The following is a 27766-nucleotide window of genomic DNA, read 5'->3' on the forward strand; positions in this document are numbered from 1 at the left end:
AGCGCTTGGCGAAACCGGTTAGCCTTGAAAAATGTGATTGAGCTATATAACCAGAGAGACTCGTGTGGTTCCAGAAAAAAAAAAATCCCCCGCTCATTAGAGATTCTCTCCAAACCTTTCGTGGTAAACATATTAATTTTCGCAATCGGTTTTTAACATATCGAATCGAGCTAATCTCACGCGCAGAGTTTAATGTAGCAGACGCTCGCGCTCGCGCGTTCATCCGATCAAAGTATCTCGGGCGGGAAAAAAAATCCACGGGACCCCGACGTTTCGATTGCGAGAGCGCGTCGACACGGGGCAAATTCGACGTTGGACGATTACGTGGTGGAAATGAAATTGTCGGTTTAGCGGCGCGAAAGTGGCGGCTTCGCGCCGCGGAATTTTTCGGTCCAATTTTTGACGGAGCTTTCGTGTGCGCGCAGTTTCATCGCGAAATGAGGCTATATCGGATCGCCGACCGCGCAAAGCACGTCGCTTCATGTTCCGCGGAAATTTTTTTTTCCGCCAAATCGCGGAAATCGGTAGTTCATTGGCTGTGTGAACGATCGGACGGAACTTTTTAGCTTTTAATTAAACGCCGAGTGATCGGCGAGGGGGTGGAGAGAGGGGATCGTTAACGCGGGAGGGAAACCCCGCAACGAGAATTTCGAGCCCTAGCGTGAAAAGCGCGCCCGACCCATTTTATTTCCCCGGGAAATCTCATCGCGATTTTTTTCATAGCTCGATGCATTAATCTTTCATTTCGCGTTTCCGTTTTCATCGCGGCAAGCGCATACCGTAACGGCTCTATTAGTTGTACACCGTTGTAAATAATTAAAGGTATACGTAAATAGAATCTGCGCGACGCGCGCGCCTATTCTATGTACATGAGAGAATAAAAGAGTAAAATCTTCGACACAATGTGTGTCGTGAATGGTAGGCGAAATTGCATTCTGCACGCGACGGTGCGCAATGTGACTCTCATATATATATGGTGCCGAGTGTGTCGAAACATTTCGGCCGGGATTATTACAGGCGTCGAGAGGAAAATGTGTCCTTTCACACGCGATAATCTCATTCGTCGTATAATAACGAGGCTTTAAAGCGTCCCGAAACTTGATTTGCAGCGGCCGGCGAGGGATGCGCGCCCCTCGGAATTAAATGCGCTGTGTCCCCGTTGTGACATTCTGGCCCTTGTTGAGAAAAACTGCAGTCTTTTTTTTCTCTCGACAGATGCATTTTTTTCTAATTATGCTAATTTATCAACTTTTATTCATGCGAAATTCCGCGTCACCGGCATAAAAGGCTGTCTATAAGCGCGGGCAAAATTAGATCAGAGGTATCACTAGTTATCGCGAACGTAAATCATGCATGTACATACATACATTGGCAAATCTGAAGACGCTTTTAGTATTCCTTCCAAGGATTAATCCGTTTCGATCGAACGGTCGGTTTCCGGATTCGCCAGGTGTTAAGCTCGCCGCCGGTGTTTCCAGACGCGGATCGGGGCAATTTAGTGAAGAGATAAGAGAGAGAGAAAGAGAAGAACATGGCGGATGTTCACGGGAAACAGGTAGAACAGGAAAGAGCGCAAAAAAGTACGAGAGAGCGGGTGGAGGATGACGACGCTCGCGGCAAAAACGGCGGGTCTTGGCTTTATTGGCCGACCGGAACGCGCTACATCGACCCGACCGACTCTCTTGTCCACCTTGGGACGAGATAATCACTTAATTACGCCCGATGCCGGCCGTCGCGTGCACGCGATCCTCCGAAAAGGTAATAAAAAGGAGTCGCCGGTGCTGATGGCATTCGCTCCCTGTACTCGGTGTCTAGAAATAATACGATACGTCACGACGAAGTCGAAACGAAAGTCGGTAGCGTGGTGATTTTAAAACGTATACTATATATGAAATGTGTACGAAAATTGTTTATCGAATTTATTAGCTTTATCGTGATATATGTACATTAAAATCAATTATAAAAATATATCATAAATCATTAATTTTTTAATAATTCATTCTTAACTTTTACATGAATAATTAAAATTGATTAAAAAAAATTTATTTTCTAGTTAAAAAATATCTCTTATAAAAAACAAACAAAATAACGTGTAGTGCATGCATTGTATTTTTTCTTTCTCTTCTAGGCATTGTAAAACTATTTTTTTCTAAAATGAAAAAACAATTAGAATGAAAGACAAGTTAAAATGATCCTTTCTGAATATATACTTATTCAAGCTTTCATTGATTTGATAATTCATATTAATTTTTTTAATTACAAGTTTTTTAATTACAAGAATTTAAATCTAGAAAAGTAAAAATATATAAGCTGAAATATTTACGTGAGATCTTAGAACACCTTGTACAGAATTTGGTTCGAGGAAAACATAGGAGGGGCTGAGGCACCCTTAACTGATATGCATTGCGTGATGAATATCGCACGACCACACCTACAAACGAAACACATAACGCGACCATAAACGTTAACGGCTCTGATATTACGAACGTGAAAGCGATGAAAAATCTCCGAGAGCAAAGATTTAGAATCCATTAAACTAATCAGCGGGAATCAAGCTACGGCTCAATCGTTAAACAGAATTTATCGAGAGATGAAAATATTCAAGACAAGTTTTTTTTTTAATATCGTTTCTCGGGTAATCGACGATAACTATATTCAGCGATCGATTCCGTTCGTTCAAGAGTGAGCACGTTTTCTGTAAACGATTTATCCACTGATGCGAATTTCCTTCCGATCGGCGAAACGTTAGATGGGCAGTAGGTTGATCGCGTTGCATGAATGACAGTGGGATGGACCGAGGAAGTTAGCACGAGAAATAAGAGGGAAGGAGTCGAGTCCAGGGCGGAGAAAAGAGAGAGAGAGAGAGAGGAAGGAAACGACCAAGAGGAAGCTCGTACGCCAGCCATATGTCACGGCGACCTTACGTATCCTCGACGTATCTTATCTTCCGCTTATAGCCGCGAGCGTAATCCAAGCGGAAGACAAACGCGGACGAAATAAAATCCGGACCGGTTCCACGGGACTTCCTTACTCGCGCACGACCCCCCGTTCTCCTCGCCTTCATCCCTCTTTTGCCTATCTCCGGCACTCTTGGGAGAGGAAGAGACCATAAGCCCGACGATTCTCGGCGGCGAGAGCACGCCTTTTTCCCGTATTATGAGGAAAAGCTCCGTGTCTCTAAACGAGAGGTTTTCACGAAAATCAATGGGGATTTCAAGGATCATTCAAGGGATGGTAAGAGCGGAAGTAACGTCGCGATTCGACGAACGAGGGATATCTTCTCGCGAGAGAAAATCTTGTAATTAAATGTTATATTTTTTAATTAAAAGGCAAAATAAGGAGCCCCCTGCGAAAAATCAAAACTCGACGGCGGGAAACTGCGGTTGACATTGATTTAACTTCGCGCAAGTTTCCGCGCGGGATATTTCGCCAAGTTTCGTAAAAGCATTTCGCAGCGCTATTTTTATTTTTCTTTTTTTTCACGACGCAATTTTCGAGCGTCGCGCGCGCTGAAAATTCTCATAAAATAACCGCGCATATCCTTCAGAAGCGCGGGCTACCGTGCCGGAAATCCATCCTGTCGTTTGGAAATAAACTGTCCAGATTGCGATGAATATTTCCGGGACGTTACCGGACCGTGGAATCGCGACATTATATTCTTACGGAGGATGGCTATATATGTAGAATTTCCTGGCATCGCCATAAATTATTCGAAAACGAATCTCGCGAGTCCGCGCGACCCGAGAGTAGAGAATAGGACGGGGGAGGAGGAGGAGGGAAATCTCGAAAGTCACGTCTCCCGGGATTTCGAAATCCTGATTGCCCAACCAGGGAAAAGAAGCAGGATGGTCGTAAAGGAAAGGTCGCGCGAGATCTTTTCCGGAATTTAGGACCCCGACCTTTCGCGTTGTCATTCGCGACCCCCACGAAACACGACAGCGCGACTCTTAATCTGGAGACGTGCGTGGAATAAACGTTCGAACCGGTTCCGACCGGGTTCAGTACCGGCCCTTAGGGTTGATCGAGAGGAGACGAGAGTATCAGTTCCGGAGAAGAAAAAACGCACTTAAATATCTCGATATTTTTCCGAGAAACAACTCTGTTCCCACAATTTCCACAGGTAGATAACCAAATTCTTCTTGCAATAAACGTAACATGATATACTATACGCACAAATGTAATGCGAGTATAATATGACGTAATTTGGACAAATATATTTCAACAATATACACTCTATAGAAAGGATAAACTAGAAATTTTTACTCGGGATAAGAGCATCGACACACACCTAAAGCCGGCTTTGCAGTCGGGACTCGCTCATGCTCCAGTTTCCCTCCAGTAGAGAGGGTCCGATATGGCGGCTTTCAAAGACCGTCGGTTCGAATGCGATACAAAGACGACCGGCGGATTATTATGGAAATCGTCCGGCTTTGTGTCGCAGGCACGGGCTTACGCCACAAGCGAGGTTACGACATCCTTTTTAACTTATCTTATGGGGGGCGGGGGCGACAAAGAGAGAGCGAGGCATATTTTCGCTCTAGAACAATCCCTCTAGAAAAGAGATACGTATCTTTTACCACGCACAGACTATACGCACGTGTGGGAAATGCGCGTTACGCGTTTCTCCTTTTCCGGCCGCGAGATCCTAGAACGCTCGCTAACGAGCGTGAAGCCTAAATCAGACCGAATAATGGCTCTCGACGAGCCAGAGAGACGCTAAACGGATCTTCCTCTTGAAAATACGGATCGTAACGAACGCGTTCAGTCTTTGATCTTTGTAAGAATAAATTGAATAAATTGAATTTATTTGACAAATATTTTTGAAGAAAAGTGCACATCTATATGCAAATCAGTACAGGAGAGATGAGAAAATTGTACAGTCTGATTTAGGCTTAAAGTGTTATCACGTAGCCTCGATTCTGTGTCTCTTTCTTTCTCTTTTTCGTTCCTGTAATGCAATGCGTTGCAGCGGATGTCGCCATTGAAAGCGGGTCGGAGATTAGAAGCATTTTTCCAGCAAAAGTGGAACGTGCTCGGCAAACAATCAGTTTGCTCGCGAACGAACAGCATCGGTCTCATGACTCAAACCATTGCGCAATCGGAAATCAATTTTCCTCTTAATGAAATAATAATATTTTTCATAAAACAATTATACGCTTATTTTTTTATCAGTTTGAATACCGTGGGGATTGAAATAATTACCGACAATATATGTGTAAATACATATTTAATGAAGCGTTTTACGCCAGTGTATTCAACAGACACAGATTTAATGAAATAATCACATATTTGTGCTTTCAATTTTGATTTCGATTTAACAATCGCCGTGAACGATGTAGATAAAGAAACTTTAGAAAAGTATCGCGGTTCGCCAGTTTACATCCCTGTAGAATCACACGCTGAGAGTCGAATAGAAAACGTGAAGGTGAAATTAGAGAAAAGGACGGCGTGTATAAATACGGATTATACACTCTCAGAAAATCGATCTGGCAATCGTGCGCGAATCCGACGAGTCCGATATATCCACACTATATGTAATGGTGGAAACGAAGAAAATTAGAAATATCCGGACGGAGAGCGGGAGGTTCCGGATGCGTCACCGGAAACGTGCTTCTCTCGTCGACCGCGGTATTATCGTCGCACGCGTGTGTACATACACGCGCGCCTATTCGTGTCTATCGGTGTTCATCAGACATCATCTCGCTTGTCGTGAACGGACGAGAAGATAGTGTCTCGCCGTTTCATTTTTCGTCTATGTCTGTCCTCCCTGTCTCTTCTTCCTCGACGAATCTCTCTCCCTCCTGGTGTCGATACGTCGCGCCGATTGCACGAGGTACGATTTAATTAAATATATATGTATATTTCGACGAAATTGATGATTACCGCCGACGTCGACCGCGAAATCCATCAAGAAATTAAAGAGACGGGCTGCGAGTACAGACTGTTCGTGTCTGGGTGCAAATCTGACGTGCAAATACGCAGTCGGATTTTTGACGTTAAATACATATTTCGATAGCCGAGTCGAGAATTTCGCGGACATTCGCGCGAGAAGGAGGAAAATGTACAACATGTGACGAAATGAAATTGAAATGATAACGCCGCGAAGGCGTGAGATATCATGGAAAGAGCACGATGATGAAGGAATGTTTTCGATTTATCGATGGAATATAATCACGTGTGTTATACGAGTTTTTTATTTTTTTTTTTCATTCTTTCGGAAAAAAAAAATATTTAATCACGAACTTCCAGCGACGCTTTAAACAAGAACTAATAAATCGAGAATAAAAAAATAATCGGAGATTGAAAAGAGATACCGTTAAAATATAATATTACGTTGGAGATTGAAAGAAAATATTAAACACTTTTTCTGCGAGAAATCAAACACGGAATTGTTTAAGTGCGGCGTAATTTTGACAGATAAACATGTGATTTTATTTTATGAGCGCGCTCTCGTTATTTCTGTGTCCGTCGAGCGTACAAATTACATCTCTGAAAGCTCATCCGCAAGACGATACGATCGGTCGACCTCTGGACGAGGCCTAAATCTTCATGTTTCTCGGACTAACGAGGGAGGAAGGAAGGGGGGAGGCCGCGGGATGTTCTCTGGCCTGGCGATGATGGGTCCTCCATTGTTCGGCGCATCAGGTAGAAACGTACGGCCGACGGAGTGGAAGTTTCGGCGCCATATTTCGTACGAGGGCGTTAAATGGAGGCGCGCACACAACGAGAGAGCAACCTGGACCCCGGAACGCGTCGAGAGAAGGCGGCCACGTGGGCTGAGAAAACCCCCCGCGAACCTAATTCCGGTGTCGACTTAATCGCACGGCCTGGCGAGGCAACAATAACGGGGTTGGCTTCTCCCGTGATTTCGGCAGGTGATGGAAGAAGGGGGAGAAATTACGGGTTATCGTCCGCGAGATGAGATGATCGGAGAATCGCAGGGGGAAAGAGAGGGAGGGGGGATAATAGCGATGCATCCTCGATCCTTCTCGATGCTCCAAGCTCCGAACGATGCTCGATGATTATAATATGTAGGTTCTTGTCGCGTTCGAAGAAGATTGAAATTATTTATTTTAATGAGGAGAGAGATTTGAATTGATTATTAGAAAATTCTGAGTATGTAAATATTTTTAACTTATTAATATCAATTCATCATTAATCAATCCATCAGTATCATAAAAGCCTCACCTTTTGTTTGCAATTTCATTTACCGCAACTATATGCTCTATGTTGTTAAAGTCTCTGTTGCATAATATATATTACATAAAAAGATAATTATTATTATTATTCTGTCATTATTATATACTTTATGTATATCCTAAACATAGCTAAACAATTTAGCATCACTATTAAATTACCATCGCGTGTTTCAGTTTACGTGGTACAATGTTATTGCGCACACAACCTCTCTGCAGTATCGCTCTATCGCCACAAAAAGGGATATCCCGACATCAATGCGCCGGGTTTATTCCAGTCGCGGAGTGAATTCAAGCGCATTAATAAAACCCTGAATAAGCAAAAGCTAAGGTCATCGGGGCACATAAAGATAATATAGCGCTTACGAAAGGACGGCGTACGCAATATGCACGTAGTGGACGAGTCGTGTCCTCGGGAAGAAAGGGACCGTACGTGTCGGTTAAAAGCTCGTCGACCCTTCTAGTGGTAGAAAATCGAGCTGGCTGACTCCGGGCTCTCTCTATTTCCCTCTCCCTCATATGTATCCTGAACGTTATCCTCGTACGCGAGAGAATTTCTGTTGACGGCGTCGTCGCGATAACTCGATTACGCTATCGCGAGCGAACGCGGCCTACCGCCATCCGGCTGCAACACTCGTGACTCTAAATACGAATAGCAAAAGCTATGCAGAGCAAACACCAGCCTAGATATTCTCGCGGAAAGTCTGACGAAAATAGCGTAAAAAAAAAATATATATTTTTAATTGCAAAATTTACATGAACGTTAATAATTCTCTCTATCTCTGCTATTATGGAATTAAATTTAGACAATATAATAATTATATAGTCTCTTGATGGTTGCAAGAAAAAGCAAGGGTAAAACTAATTAAATATTTTGCATTCTTCTCTCTTAAATACTCTGTTAGGTAAATAAAATCTTTAACTTGAGAGAAGATTGTACAAGATTTGTGTGATGAGAGATATTTATTCGAAATTTTTTTACACACACATGATTACATTTTAAGAATCATTGATATTATAATTATTTTGATTAAATTTTTTTCTTCTTTTATTCTTATATCTTTCAATTATGTTCTCCAATTCTTCAATAAATCCCTACATGATTCATATATTTGTTTTATCTTAAAAAAGATGTTTCGCGACTCCCCGACTTAATATTAAGACGTCTATATATTTCTTGCGGTGACTCAATTTTCGGGAATTCACAGAAGCGAACGGTCCAACGTTTCGAGGAACGACTCGGGTTGCGTCTCGGGATCGTCCGACGAGACTCTGGCTTCAATTCCGGGACTGGTTGCACGCGAGGATCTTTTCCAACTCGGGTGTCCTTACGACGTCTCCGGAATCGATATCTCACCGCAGCCCCCTCGCCCCTTCCTCGCGGCTCGAATATAAAACCCTTTCTCCAAACGAAGTGTCCAAAACGAGAGACATTCCGCTTGCCGTAAACGATATCGTTTCTAGGAGAAACCGGGTCGAGCCCAGGCGTCATCCGGCGACGCTAATAGAGATACCAAGGAAAGGGACAGTGATCACGTTCCCGGGCTACCTGTGTGCGTGTTGTGCACGCGCCTGTACGCGTGTGTGCGTTTCAGCTTCCAGCAGCGGCGACCGGCAGTTAGCTAAACCTTTGTTCCAGCAGGTACACTCAGGTCTGTCCATCGTTTCTCTTTGGTCAGGTGTGCGTGCTCCATTCCCGAGCAGCCAACGATGCCCCTTTCTCTCTCTTTCTTTCTTTCTTTCTGTCTCTCTTTCGCGAGAGGATCCTCCATGGCGAGCCAGGTTGCCGCGAAGGATTTTGCAGACGTTCTATCGAGAGCTGGAAGCTATCTCGGGACATGACGAACAGCAACGGATGGTTTATACCTGTTAGCTCGCTGCCGCCGTGATGATTACATGCGCGGCGCTACACAACACCTTGCCCCCGTCCGTTCACACGACCGGTTAGGAGTCGTAATGGAGGCCTGATTATATTCCGCGCGGAGCAGTTGCAGGATCAAACGGTGAAATATCGTCCCAGCTTAGACTGCGCGATCGTAATCGCGTTATTAATCGCTCTGTGTAATCCGAGGCGCGGATTAAATGATAAAATATCGCTCGTACCGAATTACGTTTCATTAGGGCTATCGTGATTAATATACAGACGAGTAATTGCCGGAAATAAATAACTCGCAGCTTTCCACAGATATTTGCGATAAATAAGTATACATATATATAGCTAATTTATATTATTTAGCTTTTAATTGCTTTTCAACATATTTTCTTCAAATAGCAGCTGAATTGTATTAATCATCGTCTCGCGCTATGATTAATGGAACTTTGAGAGAGGTTTGCAAGTTTATCCAACTAATATTTTATGCCATTAATAACTAAGCTCTGACTTTTCTTTCTCCTTCCCTCTCACCGTCGTGATATTATCACGCAACTATGCCGCATTCTAATAAAAAGTCTGGACCATCGTCAAGCGTCCTCTCACTCTCTTTTTTTCTCTCTCTCTCATGTCTTTCTATCTTACGAAAATCTTCGCGTCTCACAGCTATCCCCTCGAGAGAGGTCTAGCCTGTGAAAGAACCACAAAATTATTCGCGGTCGCGCGAGAAACTAGAGACCAGCAGAAGGTGACGGCAACTTGGGAAAGGCAAGAGAATTCAAACTAAGAACATAATGAGCGGACGGCAGGTAATGAAGACCGCTCAATCTACCCTCTCTCGCGCTCGCGCGGTCTCTCCCAAAGGGCATACTCCCTTAATTCCGATCCTCCGCCGCTAATCCGTTTAATCTCGACATAATTAATCACTGTGACGCTTTAGTAATTCTTTGGCCCGCACGGTTCCGAAGCGGTGAATCCGAAGAAATGGAAATCCGACGTGGCGCGCGGACGGATTTAGTATTTAGACGCATCTAGAAATACCAGAGTCACAAGCGGCTTATAGTCTACGAATGAAGCGAAGAGATTCCGAGATTTTAAACTGCATCGTGACATCGAAAAATCTCTAAAGGGTCCCGATAATGTTAGAATTAAGATAGCTACGACAAATTTAAGCGCTTCACACCGGAATAGATGGTCGGTATTATACATGTGTGTATATATGCACAAATCACATGTCGGTCAATCCGACGACAAATCCCTCGTAGCAGTCGCTTTGCATTTTTTTTCGTGAACGAATACTGATGTTTGCCGGTGTATATTCGTTCGATGCACCGGCGGGCTATTATCGATCGTTCTCGCCGCAGTTTTTGAGCTGCCAGGTGCCTTCGATTTTTTTCCCCCGTCCCTTCAAACGAAAGACGAGGCCTCGTCGCAATGACAGTTTGTCGAGGATTTTTCATAGGGCGGCTTGGACCCTCGTGCTTTTGGGGAACGTGTTTGTAGACTGACCCTGCCACCCTAAATGCACTCCGCGATGTTTGCACTCGCGGGCTCCGTCGTGGGCCCTCGCGATGAATTTCTGTTTATGCAAATACACACAAAGCCCGGAAGATACTCGACAAGGGAAGTCGGTGCGGTACTCGGTCGACCCCCCGCACGGTTTTGCGTCGCAGACTACAACTTAATACTCGCCTATATAACAAGATTTTCTGTATATCTACAAGGTGTACCACAAATTTCCTAATACTCTAACTATGCGCGATAGAGATAACACAATTTGTTTGAATGAGGTAAATGTGCGCGTTCGTTTCAGCGTAAAGATATTGGAATACAAATGGAGCTTTTCCAAGTACGATCTAAATGGAAATGCAGCTCTCATTTCGGCGAAATTGCTTTCAGCGCATTAAACCGTGTATGCGCGATTGCGTGTGATTTTTATGCTCACTTCGAAAAAAATCGTTTATTCATCCGCGCAACGAAAATTCCGTATTATACACTCGCTGCATCGTTGCCTTGAAAAAAAAAAAGTTATGTCGAAGGGGATATACGTGGAAGAGAGCGGTTCGACCGAACGGCATACTTGGACCGCCAATTATTCCCGCATCTCACCCAACTGCTCCTTCGTCTTTCTCTTCTCTCCTCAGTTCTCTCTGCCACTCGAACGCTCAGCGTTTTAACGGACCACCTCGGTCCAAAACACCAGGAAAGATAATTCAGATATCATCCCTACGATTCCCAAGCAATCCGGGTGAACGAGGAGGATCGACCCGTGTCGACGCACAACACACGGGCTGCCCCGGGGACTCGCGTGCCAACTGACGTCTCCCAAAGCGAGTCAGATTATAAAGCGGCGATTACTGACCGAACAGCAGGGCGAAAAACGGGGGAGGGAGGAGGGGGAGTGTTTCAAAAGATGGTCGAGACTCAAGAGGATGGAATAAAAAAAAACTTTGGGGCAATAATGTTGGTGAATGGCGATAGTCATCAGAAACGTGTACGAGATTTATGGAGAATCGATTAATAGGTCGAAAGTAAGAGAGAAAAGAAAACAAAAAGTAGGGAAATAGAAGGGCAAGGAAACAGTTTTGAATTAGAAAATTAATTCATTTAAAAAATCACAAAAAACCGCGTCAAATTCTTCCCTCCCAAACTGTCAATTTTATTTCTTTTAGGTATATAAAATTTTTTCTCAGAATGAACAGATTTTTACGAGCTGACGCGTGACACCTTTTTTTTTTTTTTTTTGCGGAATACCTCGTGCACTTTCTTTCTCTAGCATCTCATTGAAAGTGCAAATGGCGATCATCGGTCACCATCAAAGACAACATTCCAACTAAATTCAGGTACAAAGAGCGACAGGGAGGAGAGTGAGGGAACGGTTGAGGGGCCGAGTGAAGTGTGCTCGTGAGGTCTTCCTGTTGAGAGTCCCGAGTCTCGAAGATCGGAGCCGTGCCGAGGGATTAAAGCGCTAAGAGCGGCGATTACGCTCACGACGAGGCGTGAAGCACCTCGCACCGGATCGATCTTCAGGGATTTCTTCCGCGGCACGGCGATCGGTGTCTATAACGGTGACGCCTCAAGACAGAATTTCGTTTTCATTTTGTCCAAACGACGAAAATATGCGTTTAAACAATATGATTAAATGTCACATGGGTTTTTTTTTATTTGAATTTTATCGATTTTTTTCAGTATTGCCAATATATTATAAAAATAGTATTGAGTGTCTATTGATGATCAGTGACTAGTAAAGCTTATGAATTATTAAAATAAATATTGACATTTCTTTGCATATTATATATTTTGTGCCTAAGTTTTTACATTGATTATAGAAAATTGATATAAAATGGGTATTTTTATTTATTTTAATTACTTTTTTAATAATTTTATATTCTACATATATTATATAGGTATATAGTATTATTAGATACATTTATTATCAAAAGTGACACGATCGCATGGCATTACATAAGACGGACATGCAATGAGAGAAATTTCACGTAATGCAGTTCTATTGTACACGTAATGACGCATACAAATGTGAGACTTCACCTTAGATGTGTGCCGCGATGTAATGAATCCCATTGTCCTTCTTAATTCTTTTTGAAGGCAGAAGGCAGTTATTCTCTCCGATCATTGTGGAAAGGATACCTCTCACTTTAAAACTTTTTGAATTTCTGTATAAATTCACATATCGTACGATCACGTATTGTACGATATTTTATAATCACATTTATCGGTTAATTAACAACGAATATACCATGATTATCCATAAACTTTATTCTAAAAATGTAATATTTATTACATAATACACAGTACTGTTAGTTTGAAAATAGATATGTATTTATTTATTTAATTTTTTTTTTACTTTTCTAATTTTTCTTACTACATAACCTTTACAATAATATTTAAAATAAAATAAGAAATAAAAACATTTGAAATATAATCAATGTATGTTGATTTGAGAATTTCAAACATTATTTTAAATAAATATTTTTCTGAATATTTAAAAAAATTTTATTTTAATTAATAATTTTAATTATTACATTTCAAATAAATGTTTTTTCCATATATATATATCATGTGTTTACAGAAAAATAAATTTGCAAATAATATTTTAGTGAAGCAAAGCTATTTTAAAATAATACTTTTTAATAATATATATTTAAAATGTGCCCAGTCTGCTTTCGCATTCATTAATATCGTACTTATTTATTAGGTATAACATTACTTGATTAGAAATCTAAATAAGAACTGCGCCAAAATAAATCCAAGCTGATTTCAAGTTACTTCGATAAATCCATCTCAGCAGAATGAAACACCTCGTTCTCTTTCTCTTTCTTCTTTTCTTTTTTCTTCGCGAGCGAACGAGGCAGCAAAGTGCGTGGATCACGTCAGACGAAAGAGTCGGCGGCAGGATTTACTGCTTTGTTAAGTTTCCAAATAAGCTAGCACGCGAGCGCGCACGCGGTTGTGTAAAGAACGATGGCTCACGAATGCGTTAGGCGTGCAAGAACGATGGTTCAATTAAGGATGTACCGCCGGTTACTCTCACCGGAGTATAATCTCCTCCCTCCTTCCCCTTTTGCCCCGCTATCATCCCCGAAATTCATCTTTCTCTCTCTTACTTTCTCGCGAAACTTCAGTGGCTTCCTCTTCCACGATTCGAAGAAAACTTCCGCCGTTTCCCTCGCTGCGCTTCCGAAACGCTGCCGGAAATCTCGAATTACCGAGGCGTTTTACGTTAAGAGCGTCGGCCATTTTATGCCGGGACAGAGCATACAACACGGCGACCTTATCCCTTCTTCGAAAGATTAGGAAATGGATAGGGCAAAGGCACGCCAGATTCTAGAACCAGCCAGGGGAAAATTAAGGCGCGTCCTTTTTAGCGTTTCGGACACGATAAAGTACAGGAAGGGAGAAGGAATAAATGAAGCAGCCGATGTAATTACAGACACATATCTCAATCACTAGAAGAAGGGTGAAAACAAATTTCGAGTAGCACGATTAAATAATTTACAATGTTTAATATAATGCAATATGTCGCATGTTTAAACAAAAATTGTCAATTTAAAGAGAATTTCTATCGTGGAACGCACAATATAAGGGAACGGGTTATATTACAATACATCTTCTCTTTAATTCCTCGCATTTTTCGCTACGGTTTATAAAATTGAAGAGACATGGGGAAAAAAAAAATTCCTGATCGGAACGGAAGCAGAAGAAAACTGTGACAAAGTCGCATTCATTCATGATGGGCGATCGATCGTCCCTTCGAGACACCGCGATATTGGAACGCTATACGGTCTCCGTGAACGTTCTTTCTGGAAGATCGTGTTCGTGATCGAGGCGGGACTGCTGGGAAAAAAAAAAGGATGCGAATGAACTCGGCGACATTGTTCCCGCGTCGACGCCCCGCGGCGACACTCATCGCCATTCTGGATCTTTCCGCGATGCATCGTCGACGGATTCCACGAGTCCCGTCCGACGGATTTATGCGTTTATGGTCGCACCCGAGTCCGCGGGTGGCTAATTGGCGGCACCGTGAAGTCGATCGAGCGACGGAAGGCGATGAAAAAATAAGAGAGACCAGAGATAAATACAAAATAGAAGAAGCGAGATAAAAAAAGGAGGCAAGCGAGGATTCGGTGGTATGCATTTACGTTGTTTTGGTTAGAAAGGACCATTACAGTGATTGGTATTATATTCTAGACATTGTTGGGACGTTTCATAAAAAGAAGGGTCAACTAGTATTTTATGATATTTTATGGTAAATACTTTAGTATTTTATGGTACGATATATAACGCTTTTTTATTGAACTAATTATTGAATAATTGTACATGTATATTTTTTCAAGGTTTTTTTTAAGTACATTTTTTTACCTTTATCCTTTTGATTAAAGAAGACAATATTTAGATTGACACCAAGAAATGTTTTTAATAGGTTAAATATTTTCCCATTATTTTTTTATGTGAGAAACTATCTTTACGATTTTTTCAGGCAATTGAATGCGTTATTACGCTCTATATCTCTCTGTTATCAGTTTTATTCTGATCGATAAAACTCTATCATGAATCAGTTTCCGGCCGATTAGTCATCGATATATCGTGAGAGCGAATAACACATAATCTCGTTGGTATCTTTCTGTATTGTTAGTATGGTTTCGTTAATAACCGATATTTTTCGTGCAGTTATATCATCTTTCGCGCGTTTTATCAAAGCGAAACCGCCCGCAGAATTTCGGGCGCGTCGGTCAACCGCGCGGAAGAAACGTCAAGTATCTTTTTCACGGAAACGCGACTCACGTGCCGGTGGTAAAATCTGCAGAAGATAGAACGGGAGAGAAAGGACACCCCCATTTTTCCTTTTCGCTCGTATATACCCAGACCCTCGTCATAAGGGCCACTTCATATTCCGCGCCGGAATGAGTTACAGTTGGCGGATTCTACGAGCGAATACGCCGTTTTTCGTCCGTTCGCAAAACACGTCTCGCCGCCGAATCTGGCTTTTAAATATTGCTCGACCGCGAACGAATATAGTATCGTCGAAATACATGCAGCTGCAAATAACCTCGGTCAAAATATTCCGGAGCATTTTCGTTGCGGAGAGATGAAAAATATACTGCGGTTCTATATATGTATGTATTTGCGTCCCGATAACTTAATTCGCCTTATGCGTTATATTTTTAATAACAAGTTAGAAATAGCGACTCCAGATTTCTAAAACTGACTGATACTTCATTGAAATTCATTTAATATTAAATGGAATAATCAAGAATTATTTATGTTTTATTTTATTTTTATCATTTTATTTATCGCGCACACAATCTCTATATGTTATATATAATTTTCAACCCTTAAAATATATTATACAGTAACAGTTAATCAATTTTTATTTTGTCATTATTACATATTATAGCTGTCCAATATGATTTCGGAATTTTTCACCGCGTTGTTTTAATCAAGAGTATCGATTATTCACAAACTCTAGTAGATTACGCGTTTCTCGTAACGAGCGTAACGCAATTTCTCCCCGTTCTTGATCATAAAACAAGAACAGGCATCCTTAACGAAGGTACGCGCGCAAACATTCGGCCGGAATCGCAGATAGCCGCGACGTTAAAACAAACCCCCGGAGTATTTACTCCCGAAGGGCGCGAATAAAACTGCTAAACCGTCGCGCGGCCGACGCGGCGCGGCAGCTGCAACAAAAAACTCGCGATTTATTAAGTTTCCGGCGAGTATACGTAGCGGTAGAAAAAAAAGGGGGAGAGTATATCGAGAGGGAGAAAAAAAGGGGGAAAAATGACAAAAATGGAGAAAGTATAGAAAGAGAGAAGAGCGATTCAGCGAAAGCGGCTCTGTGCGCGACGGATCCGGCGATAAATCCGCGCCTCGCGTTTCAAGGCTTCAGGGTTTCATCGGGAGTCTCAGAAATTTATAAACCAGGACCCTCTCCCCCTCTTGCGAGGGGGTGCATGTATGTGTACGTATGCAATGTAGCCGCTACTGTCGATCGTAACTATGAATCCCGCCTGATTTTTCCAGCACCCCCATCCCCCTTTCTCTCTCTGCCACTGCGTGCCGTCCTCGTGTATGGAGTGACGACCTCTGGCAGCCGTGTAGGTATCCGCAATTTATTCCCGGACGATAAATCATCGTCCACCTACGCCGACGATTTCTTTTTGCACCATAAATCAGTGAACCGAGACTCTCCCATACGTAGACACCTGCGACGCGCGAAGGATGGAAAGGGGAAGGGCGATGGTGCACCGGGAAAAGAGAGACGCAGCTGGGTCAAAGAGTATCGTTTAATTTGTGTGTCCGACATTGTCGATGAGTGTATCGATAAGGACTCCCGTGTGTCGTCAAACGCGCCTGACACGTTCGGGGATGTTAATTTTAACGCGTAACTAATCAATGGCGCGAAAACCTTGGACCGACCCTGGAGGTATAAATTTAGACTTAGACAGAATATAATAGTAAATTTATATACATTTATAGCACACTGTAGAACTAATTTTCGCTTGATCGAATATCCTATATACATCACACATCCAATGAAAATCTTGGATATATACATGTATGAATGCATATGTGTGTAAATGAAATAAATATTAAATATATATATAAGAAGTGGCCAAATCATATAACAATTCTATTATTAATGTAGATAACGATGCAATTATTTTTCCAGAACATAAATATCTGATTGAAAAAATATAATCAAAATTTAAGAAAAATTACAACTTTTATTTAACTTATAAATTAATATTTCTATGCAAAGGGAAAATGACTTTCTACTCCAATCGTGATTATTTAAAAATTCTGATATCAGATATCGTTCGATAAACGATAGGAGAAATCGGTGACGATTACTTATTGTTAGTCGCGCGGTTCGTTGACCGATAGCACTCCGATAACTCGCCTTACGGCAAACTCCATTCTCTCGGGAGGGCGAAAAGGTCGATGCGACACGTCTAGCACGGTCGACGACGACGGCCGGCACCGAAAAAGCCGGAAGATAAAGAGGAAAATCGAGGGGGCCCAAGTGCGGAGACAGAAAGAGGGAGAGAGAGAGAGCGAGAACTCTCGCTCGAATAAATCGAAAGAGATTTACATGCGGTTCGTTTGGCACACACCGTGTCGAAACGCGCGTCGACGTCTCCGTCCAGTTTTCACTCGTGTCAGTAGAGACTGCATGTCAGACGAACGTGACTGGACCTTGAAAAATTTTTGCAATGCTTCCTCTAAATTTGATTATAATATTTATAATCGCAGTGTACAGTATGATATTCAGGGAAGAGAGTAAAATGATGATTTAAGTATAGAAAATAGAAATGAGCGTACTATTTCTTCTACCGAATTAAAAATTATTAAACAATTTATTTTTATATTAATTAATTAATTATTAGTGCAAGTTCACATATTAGATATATAAAATTATATTACAATGTCTCTCATAAAATTTGAAATATATTAATAATGACTTTTTTGTCATTAAAATGTGTGTTTTAATTTTCACACACAAGATTGCAAAATAAATTATATTTAACAGCATTCTGTCATTTATTATTAGGTATAATTTCTTTGAGAGTTTATTTTAAGAATAAAAAGATTATCGAATTTTGTCTGATAGAGTAATATTTGTTCTCGACATATCGCTTTGATATCTTTTATAAATTTCAATGAAAAAGATACGCGATATTATCTTATTTAGCTATTTTCAAAATAGATAGACTAAACAAACTTTGAGCATACGTGCGAACGAACCGAAGATTACTCGTGCTTGCTCATCGATGCATCATCGCTCGTAGATAATCTACGTGGCTGCATATTTTGTGAGAATTATAGAATGTAATATAAAATTTAAAAAAATTATATATACATGAAAATTTGATACTAGCATTTTCTAAAATGCTTTACATCGAGCGTATTTATAATTGCTACAACAATAATTATAAATCGTGTAATTTTTATTTGACATCAATTGATTTGAAATTAGAAAATTGGGATAGTTTAAGACATAAATTTTATATAAATTCGAATTATATATAGACGTAATCTTCGGCTAAAAATTAACAAAATATATATAGATAAATCCAGAGATTATAAGAATAACATTTTAAATTTCGTGAATTTCAATCTATTTGTTACGAATCGCGTGAATCTTCGATCCTGCGCCCCATTTTTTTCGCGACGAGAGGGTCTACTCGCTTATAAAATACATTAACGACGTACTCCCGACGGTGCGATTTGCAGAGAGAGAGAGCTAGGGAAAGTATACTCGCGTCAAGATAGTACACAAGACGACGAGGATGTTTAACAAACACTCGGGAAATTCGCTGCATCACCTTACGGAGGCGGTCGTCGGGGCAAACAAGGCATGCCTCGAGTGCTTCCAAAAAAAGCTTTTGGCGTCCGAAAGCGTTAGGCGCCATCGATGCACTTTCCCCTTCGAAGAAAAGAAGGGATCATCTTGTTGCTAAACAGCATCACCATTATCCTCGCATTACTTTCCGCCGTTCCGGCGTTTACGACCGACGTTAGTCCTTCGAATTATCGCAATCCAAGTATCCACGCTATCGCTTTCCGTTCCGATAAAATATTTTATGCGGTTTTAGTGGTTTCTCCAGAAAACAAAACGCACAGTACGACAGTACTGTCGTTTAATAGCATTCTTATATTCTACATTTTTACACATATTATTTTCATATAGAAATATATTTTTTATTTTAATATTTTTATTTTTTTCAAATTTTCAATATACCTAATCATCTAGATTTTTTTATATTTTAAATTTCTCTCCCATATAACTTCCATAACTTTAGATCTTTCACGGACCCCATCTTTGATAGATTCTTAAATTATATTTTCGGCAAAAAATTCTACAGATCTTGCTTTCCTCCGAAACTGCCGAAACGAGCTCGAAGGGTCTCTCTCTACAGACTCTCCATTGATTATCGATGACGCTCTCGATCGAACTGGCGAACTAGAGTTCGGTGGACCTTCTAATTCTCGAACACGGCTACTATTTTTCGAACTAATCCCGACGTATTTCCACATCTCGTGCTAGTGTGCGAGATAGATAGATAGATCGAATTCGCCGACATCGAATACGTCGAACGTCGCCCGCGGCTCGACGGCCGTGCGCGGTTTCATGAACATCGTGGGAGCTTTTTCGGGCATACATGTCCGAGGATATCCCTCGGGAAACGTCGACACACACACGCCCTCACACACGCAGGCGACGATCTGACGCGACGTGGTAATATTTGCAGTCGGCCGGCTCTGTGTCCCGGCCGCCGTTGACACCAGCGCCCGGTTGACAACAACGCCCGGGCCTCGCCGTCGTTTCATCAACCGCACCTGCGGTCGCGCCTATCGGTGACGGAATTTTTATCGCCATCGACATTTCTTCGTCAGACGAGGAAAACATGTCGGCGCGAAACATAAACGACACGGACACGCGGGGAACGATAATATATCATATCGCGCGATTATCCCGTTATAGAATTTATATCGCGACGTCCACAAAATCGTGGAACGCGAAATACGTTTATCAGCGTCGAGAAAAAAATAAAATATAAAGTCTCTCTCAAATATATCGTTCGTTCGATTTATTATATTGTCGCAAGTTTAGAAATTTTGCATTTATCGTAATATATTTTATTATCGTTTTATCTTATGTCACTGACGTAATAAAAGATATAATGTCAGTAAAAAGAGACTCTCAGCGAACGATCACCAGCGCGAATATAGATTTCTTTTTACACATTTCGAGTGTCGGAGGAACGAAAGTTTTCAGCACAATTTAGCCGAGGATCGAAAGTTGGAGGGAATTTCTCATCGCGTTGCCAGCCGGAGAACAGATCCATTAAACAGAAAAGCATAACTTCCGATCTTTGCGGCATTCTTAGCACGCTTGCTAAGGATATTTCACGTGTGCCAACAAAGCTCCCTCGTTCCTACACGTTTCCCGGACATGTCTTCAAGAACAACGAGTCGGGAGTATTGACCTGAAGCCGCGTGCCAAATTTGCGATCGATATTACCCTCACCCTCTCTCTTTACATATTTATTTATCCTTACGTAGATATCTATCTATCATACATCTATCCTATTCGATTCCGTTGAATTCGTTCAACATTCAATCATTTAGTATATGCATTGAGTATAATCATTTAATATTTAATCTATGAAATATACTTCTTTCCTCTCAATCTCTCTCTCCCTTCAAACTTTCACATCTGTTCTGTCAAAGTCAAACATAATCGTCTAGCTTTAAATTTTTCAAGACCTACATCTATGAAATATTTAAGCATTAAAGATTAACATGCTTCCTCAACATATTATACGTAACGAAACTATCTCTGCGAATCGTCAACTTCCTCGTACAGTTTGCTTCCATTCGTCGGGTTCGTTTGACACTGCGTCCACCATTGTCCATTCTTTTGTGTGCGCAGCTTACTCTTCTCTAGAGGGGCGATTTAGTCCCAAACTGTTCGGTAAATACGTCTCTGCGTCTCTCCTCCCTTCCCTTCCGCGTCTTCTTCCAAGAATCCCACATCGCGGTACCCGTCTTCGGCCTCGTTTGACGAAGTTTTCAATGCCGCCGGCCAACAGGGGACAAGTAGTTCGGGAACCCCCGTCTTGTGTCCTCTGTCCTTCCCTCTCTTTTCCTCAAACCCTCTCTCTCTCTCTCTCTCTCTCTCTCTACGCACGGGGGTCCTCCAAATACTCGTTCGCGGTATTTGCGGATATCCGCCGGTAGTTTCGCAATACCAGCCGCGAAATGGGAAGGGGTTGGTACCAAGAGAGTCGGTCATACGGGGACGTGGGAGGAAGGGATAGGAGCAAACAACTAGACCCTCTCTCACGGGGGCGTCTGCCATTCGATCCTCAAAGCCCACCGAGTAAATACAGCAACGACGACGGCGGCGGCGGCGGCGGTGGCGATGGGAAATGGCGCGGGATAGGACGAGGGGTTGGAAGGGGACGAGAGGAAAAGCGGTAGCGTTTAATTAATTCCATCCACCGCGTCGCTACGATTGTATAACACAGCCGGCAACCCTCCGGTGCTGCTTCGTTTTTGCCGATCCCCTTCCCCTCCGCGTCGCGTCGCGATGGCCGCTTGTTCCGTGGTTTCCCGGGGAGGAAGAGGGCGAAGGGGGTGAAAACGCGCGCTTAGGTCGAATAACGCGAAGCTTAGGTCATAGAAGTCTAGGAAACATCTTTAACTTTGGTTCCTCGAACTGGTGATGAAGCAGACTCGAGATAATAATGACTTAACGAAAATCCAACGCACATTTCTTCAAATATATAATCAAGTGTGTATTGTTAATCCTAAAAAGCTTATTTATGCTTCTATGACAATTATTATTACTTACATGTATATAAGTAATGCCACTTGGAAGAAAAATTATTTGGATATTTTACTAGCTTTAAATAAATTAATTTTGGATACTACTAATTTTCATAATAGTTTGAATGTACTAATTTTAACAATTTAAACAGAAAAAGAAATTAAGGAAACATTAATATATATTAAGACAAAAAATAAATATTCTGCATAAGTAGGACATTTACTATAATATAGCTATCAGCTTTCTGATATATACGTATAATCACGAATGCATTTCTGAAAAATTGCTTGAAAAAACATTTACAGCACCGAGATTGCAAAGTTATGCGGAGGAAGTAGGTCACGTGACAAGAGCTAATAATTATGGAAATAGTGTGCGTCACAGACGGGGATGCTCGTCGCGCACAAGACGAAGCACCCTAGGAATTTTAACGTACGTGGATGTATTTATTTTTGTACGTTAAGTACGTCGCAAAGAGAAATGGATTGCTCGTCGGGCGGAATGTTTTCAAATAGTGTCGCGCGTATCTCGCTATATTGCGTGGAACTTGGTTTCGCGCGGGTCATCCCCTTTGTGCTGCGATTATAAAATGCGTATTCCTACAACGCGTTCATAACAATGAATTCTGTAGTCGCAGAAATGTGCGTATAACGCGTTTATGTCTCTCGTACAATTTATCGTCGATAAATTGTATCATTTGTGCCGCGTGCAAACGCGAATTGTATATTCGCGAGAAAAATTAAAGATCTTGAAAAATCGAAGCTTATTCGATTCGCTCTTCTCACTCTCCGCGTATTATCCCGATCGAAATCGTAATCACGCAAGCTAAAAAATAAACTCACCTGACTCGTCCGACGCGAACATCTTACACGACTCCAAGAGCAAGAATTGCTTTTTCCGCGCGAGAAATCGAAAAAATAAAGAGCATGAAAAATCGTGTCGTGTGGGGCGGGGAAGATATAAAATTCTTCCTCCACAATTCTCCTTATTCTTCACAAGAGTAATGGTCATTCTGACACGTACTACTCTGACACGTCCTGCTGGCGGTAAGGGGGGCGAAGGGGGAGGAAGGGGATTCCGTAATATTACGAGACGCGTCGAAGGCTCGGGCACGTTTCTGGTCTCTTGAGCGCGCGCGCAAAGATATCCTTTTGCGTGCTGCATATCCCCCATATCCGAGGAGAGATATCCCCTTTGTCCTTCCTTCCGTTCTTCTTCTCAGTCTCGCGAGAGCCGGATGACCCACATACGTCGAATTACGGTCCCGCGAGTTCCGGGATCCGCGGATTTCCGCCGCAAGAAATCGATAAGAAGACGTTCCGTCCGTCTAATCCTACTTCCTACTACGCGAAGTGCAGATCCGATAAGAACATATCGTACTTGAAGCGGCGGAGTCGCTTGATTCCGTTCGAGAATCGTGAGGTGACTCTCGAAGAGATATAAATCTCGATAAATCGACGATTAAAATGGGCACGCGACTACTTGTTTATACGCACGCGCGAGAAATTTTTTTAATCTATGAGGAATACACGAAAAAAATTAATCTGCCTAAAAAGTAGAATATTTAATTTGCGAATAGAATAAATCGGAATGTGTGTGTGTGTGATTTTATTCAATATAAAATTGCTAGTAAATTGCTCCTTTTATTGTCTCAATATATAAGGAAGAAATTCATATATTTTTTAATGTATTTAATAATTCATATATTTAATTAATTTTTTAAGATGTCTACGATTTACATGTCTATGCTTACATCGCGAAATGCTTTTCCGTGTGAAGATATCTACTATTTAAATTGTTTGAAGCAATTACAATATCGCGGCAACAAAGCGCGAGATCATTATATCGGTTACGTAATCCGTTATGCATCGGAGATCGCTGACGAAAGTGCAACGTGGCGCAATCGATATCACTTAGCAGGTGGTGGGTCTTTTACAGTCTCGTGGAGAAATCCGTACGAACAGAACGTGGAAAAACTTTTCTACAGAAAAGATTGTGAGAAAAAGAGAGAGGAAGAGAGGCGGAGGGGAAACGTCAAACGCGGTCGATTAGGCCGCCCGTGGGAATCGTCGTCTTTCGACAATCGATTCGTGCCGGATTCGTCGGCCGGGAATGGAAATTCTCGCGGGACGCGACACGACACGCGGGATCAATGCCTTTTCCGCGAGTTTCCTTGTTTGAATCGCTATCTCGTCAGGGATTCTTTGCGTCTAACGTAGGACGTTTCAGCGACGTAGACATCGTCAAGCGTCCGGTCCGTCTCTTATTTACGAAATATCCTATCGTTTTTCCCGGCGACTCCGCTTCATTGTGCGAACTCGTCGACGCGAAACTATTGCTGACAAGCAAGCGAGATATCACAATATTAATAGAGATGTAAACTCGAACAAGGGACGAGGAAGGGATAGCACGCGAATGCATATAAAATTGACTCCTTTCAGACGTTTCATGACGAACCGATATACTTTTTGCTTCTCTTTATAAATTGGAGGGTCGCATTTTTCTTATCATTTTTTTTTTCAATTATAATTATTATAGTTCATAAAATGATACTGATATCACAACAGAAGATTATTGCAATACATTTTTTTAAATGATATGACAAGAATTTCAACTACTGTTCTAACGTTAGGCTTAACAAGCTAACATGAGTATATATATGCATATATATGTATATATAACTTTCGACAAATGCATACGAGAGGAAAACGAGCTCTAAGGACGTTATTATTCATATGTCTAAGCGAAACATCCTTTTGTGTACAATAGTCTTGTCACAGTCGAGAGGGCACCACTTTGCAAGCAGGTACGCTGGTCCTTGGAATAATAGCTCCGGCTTGAAGGATCCGCCAAACTGGATCCGACTATGAAACGTGATACTAGCAGAAAGTTAATCCCAACCCAAGGAGTGTATCGCTTTAAAGTTACGTAAAAAGTAATCATTTTTGCATAATGTTAATTTAAAATTTTTATATATACAGACAGTCTTCTTAATTTAATAAATTAATTATATCGAAAGGAACAAATAAAAAACAAATTTAGAAAAATGTAGCGCGAAACTTACAGAGTGCTTAGAACTTAAATATACAAAATAATTACATCAAGTTTTATAATAATCTCTTTCGGTTAAGTTAATTAAATAATTCAGAATATAATGAAGAAATAATCACGTTAGAAAATTCGATTAAAAAACTCCGAATAAAAAAATCCCTTCGATGACAACAATAAACAAACAAACAAACAGTACCTATGTAAACAAAACTCAAATGAAAAAGTCATCGGGTCTAACAGCAGGTAGTCTCGAGATCCCGAGAAAAAATCGGTATGGTGTTACAAATTCGAGCCATCCCAAAACGCTCGTGTACAACGTATTCGAGAGGACGAAACGTCGTCCTTTTCACCCCTCCCCTCTGCCCCTGTGTTTTGTGCCCAGCACCCTTATGAAAGGAGTCCGCTGCCACACGCATATCCCAAGAAAGAAGAGAAGCCCGTCGACTTTAGTGGCGGGATGCAGAGAGGGAATTGCCAACGCAAGGGAACGAGTGATGGGGGGTGTCGCATGGTGGGGGTGAGTTGCGATGGTAGGGGAGAGACGAGCTTGAGGCTGCGGACGATCGCGCGGAGAGCAACAGTGTGCCGCGCGCGGCCGGGAAGCGAGGATTGCTCCGATAACGTGAGAGAAAGGGGGAGAGAAAAGAAGCTCGGAATGACTTAAAGTTCGAAGTAGACAATTTCGGAATCGCGTAGATTTTGTATACTGGTCGAGTCGAGTGTGACAGTTGGAAATAGTAGTGAGACAAACAGCCCCTCGATCGAGTCTACAATCGAACGGGTGCGAACGCGACTTGTATCAAGAGCGCTCGCTAAGAATATTTAAGGAAAATATTGTGCGGCGACGCGAACGTAAAGTGGTGAGATTTTAACACGCTGCCGGTGCCGAAAGTAAAGGTGAAAAAAAATTGAGATCTAGTTTGTATGTGTATATGTGCGCGCGTGTGTATGTGTGTGTGTATGTGTGTCGCTTCGGAGGAGCATCCCCTGGATTTTTCCGGCAGGAAAATAGTGGCGGCGATAGACGCGAGAAATATAGCGTCGTCGGCTGAGAAAAGAGCGCGAGGATTCGACGGATTTTTCCCCGACGATACCTCGTTCGAATTCTCCGGGCATCGCCGATATTCTCGGAGGTGAAAATTCAACCCGGTCGCCTCCCTTCCGGACGGATTTTCCAGACACCTTCGTTCCCGACAATCCGGCGAATTTTGCCAATTTTCCGACCGAGGTTACAGAGCGAGATCCCTCCTTCTCCTAGATTTACCACATTTTCACGTCGTTGTACGAATCGACCGTCACGCCGCAAAAAAGAAAGGATTACAAATAATTCTGAAAACACGCGAGTGAGAATACGTGCGATTCCACTTTTCTTCCGAGATAAAAGAAAACGCGTCGCACATCCATCCATCCATCCAAAATCCAAAGTGCATCAAGAGTGCGTCTCGAGTGCGTTCGAGAGTTCGAGAGTTCGAGAGTAACGTGTCGTTCTCCGCCGTCCCTTTTTCCGAGAGAAATGAGAAAGTAAATGAAAAGTCGCTTCGCGTGAGCTTGTCAACATCTATCGGCGCAGTTTAGTGACCTCGAAGCAAGGGGGTTGACGAAGGTTGCCCCTCGCGACAACACGGCAAGGAGGAGGACGACGGCTAGACGGTTCTTTGTGCCGACTTGACGAGCGTCTCGTAGCGATAAACGCGACACGGGGGAGTAGGATTAGCCCTTTCCTCGCTCCTGTCATCATCAGCTGTCCGCGTCTCGAGAAGATCGACGAACAGCGTCGTTCGCGGTTTTGATCGTGCAAAGTGTCGTGCGCGAGAAGTTTCTCGCGAAAATTCGCGCGAGTGAATCGCGGGGTGAATCGTTGACGAGAGAAAGGGCGCAGCTCTGTCACGCCGCGAGCGGAAACGTGCGCGGACGGAAAATCATTCGCGGCTGGGAAATGCGCTCGTAGCGAATCGACGACGTCGTCTCACCGTAGTTGCAGACGGATTTCTAAGGTAAGCGAGGGCACGTTTATCACATCTTCGTGACGTCGTCGTCGTTAACTCGTTTCGGAAACTTTGGAGAAAACGACGAGGACGACTGTGTATATATGTATAGGTGCCAGACAATTTGTCCCGAAAGTGAAACAATTCTCTCCATGGTGATTAGCTCGCATTTCTCGTCGATAAGTGGCAAACCGTATGGTTGGGAAAGATTTATTAGAAAGTTTATTGAATATTCGCGCGATTTGAGAAACTAGAAATAGAATTTGACATATGTATGTCTGTCTGTTCTATTGTGATTATTGTTGAATAAAAAACTTGAAGTTGTCAACTTGAATTTGTTGATACGAGAAAGCTAAAGATTAATTTTAGATTTAATGCGCGCAAAAAAAAGTGATCACGTATTTTATTTTTAACAAATGTGTTGCTTTCGTGGCTTTCAAATTCTAATAATCGTTGTTCAACCGATAATGAAAACGAGATAACATTTAAAACAAGATAAGCTTTTAAATTCTAATAATCGTCGTTTCAAATGATAACGAAAACGAGATAAGATTACGTATTTAGTGTCAGTGCGACACATTTTTTTACTATTTAAAATATACAAACCGAAACTTTCGGAATGAAAGTGTCTGAAAAAAACGGGCGCAAATTCATTCGGGATACTCGCAGTTTCGGAGAAAAAGCTTTTTTTGCTAGAAAAGGGGAGAGAAAAAAAGGAAATGAAAATATCCTTTCGCGAGCGTGCGAATTACTCGCGCGTCACGTGGCGAGTTTCGGAGCGTAAAGAGCGCGGTGCTCTGCT

General features: G+C 42.0%; 1 protein-coding gene and 1 long non-coding RNA gene across 7 annotated transcripts in view; one reads left to right on the forward strand and one right to left on the reverse strand.

Annotated features, from left to right (window-relative positions):
• The window catches only part of Pxb (putative Hedgehog signaling attenuator pxb), a 499142-nt gene that overhangs the window by 356323 nt on the left and 115053 nt on the right, over nucleotides 1-27766 (forward strand). Inside the window, exon 1 of one of the 6 annotated variants that reach the window (XM_083034386.1) lies at nucleotides 25574-26973. The exons of the other annotated variants lie outside the window; for them this stretch is intronic. The gene's annotated coding sequence lies outside the window, so the exon portion shown is untranslated. Of the gene's footprint in view, nucleotides 1-25573; nucleotides 26974-27766 lie in introns of those variants that run through there. 6 annotated transcript variants of the gene reach the window in all.
• The window catches only part of LOC145934114 (uncharacterized), a 162933-nt gene that overhangs the window by 55088 nt on the left and 80079 nt on the right, over nucleotides 1-27766 (reverse strand). The gene's annotated exons all lie outside the window — the stretch shown is intronic.

This window comes from Prenolepis imparis, unplaced genomic scaffold (genome assembly GCF_030444845.1).
Source record: "Prenolepis imparis isolate NDT839.2.m4 unplaced genomic scaffold, iyPreImpa1.0 SCAF_3, whole genome shotgun sequence".
Taxonomy (NCBI): Eukaryota; Metazoa; Arthropoda; class Insecta; order Hymenoptera; family Formicidae; genus Prenolepis; species Prenolepis imparis.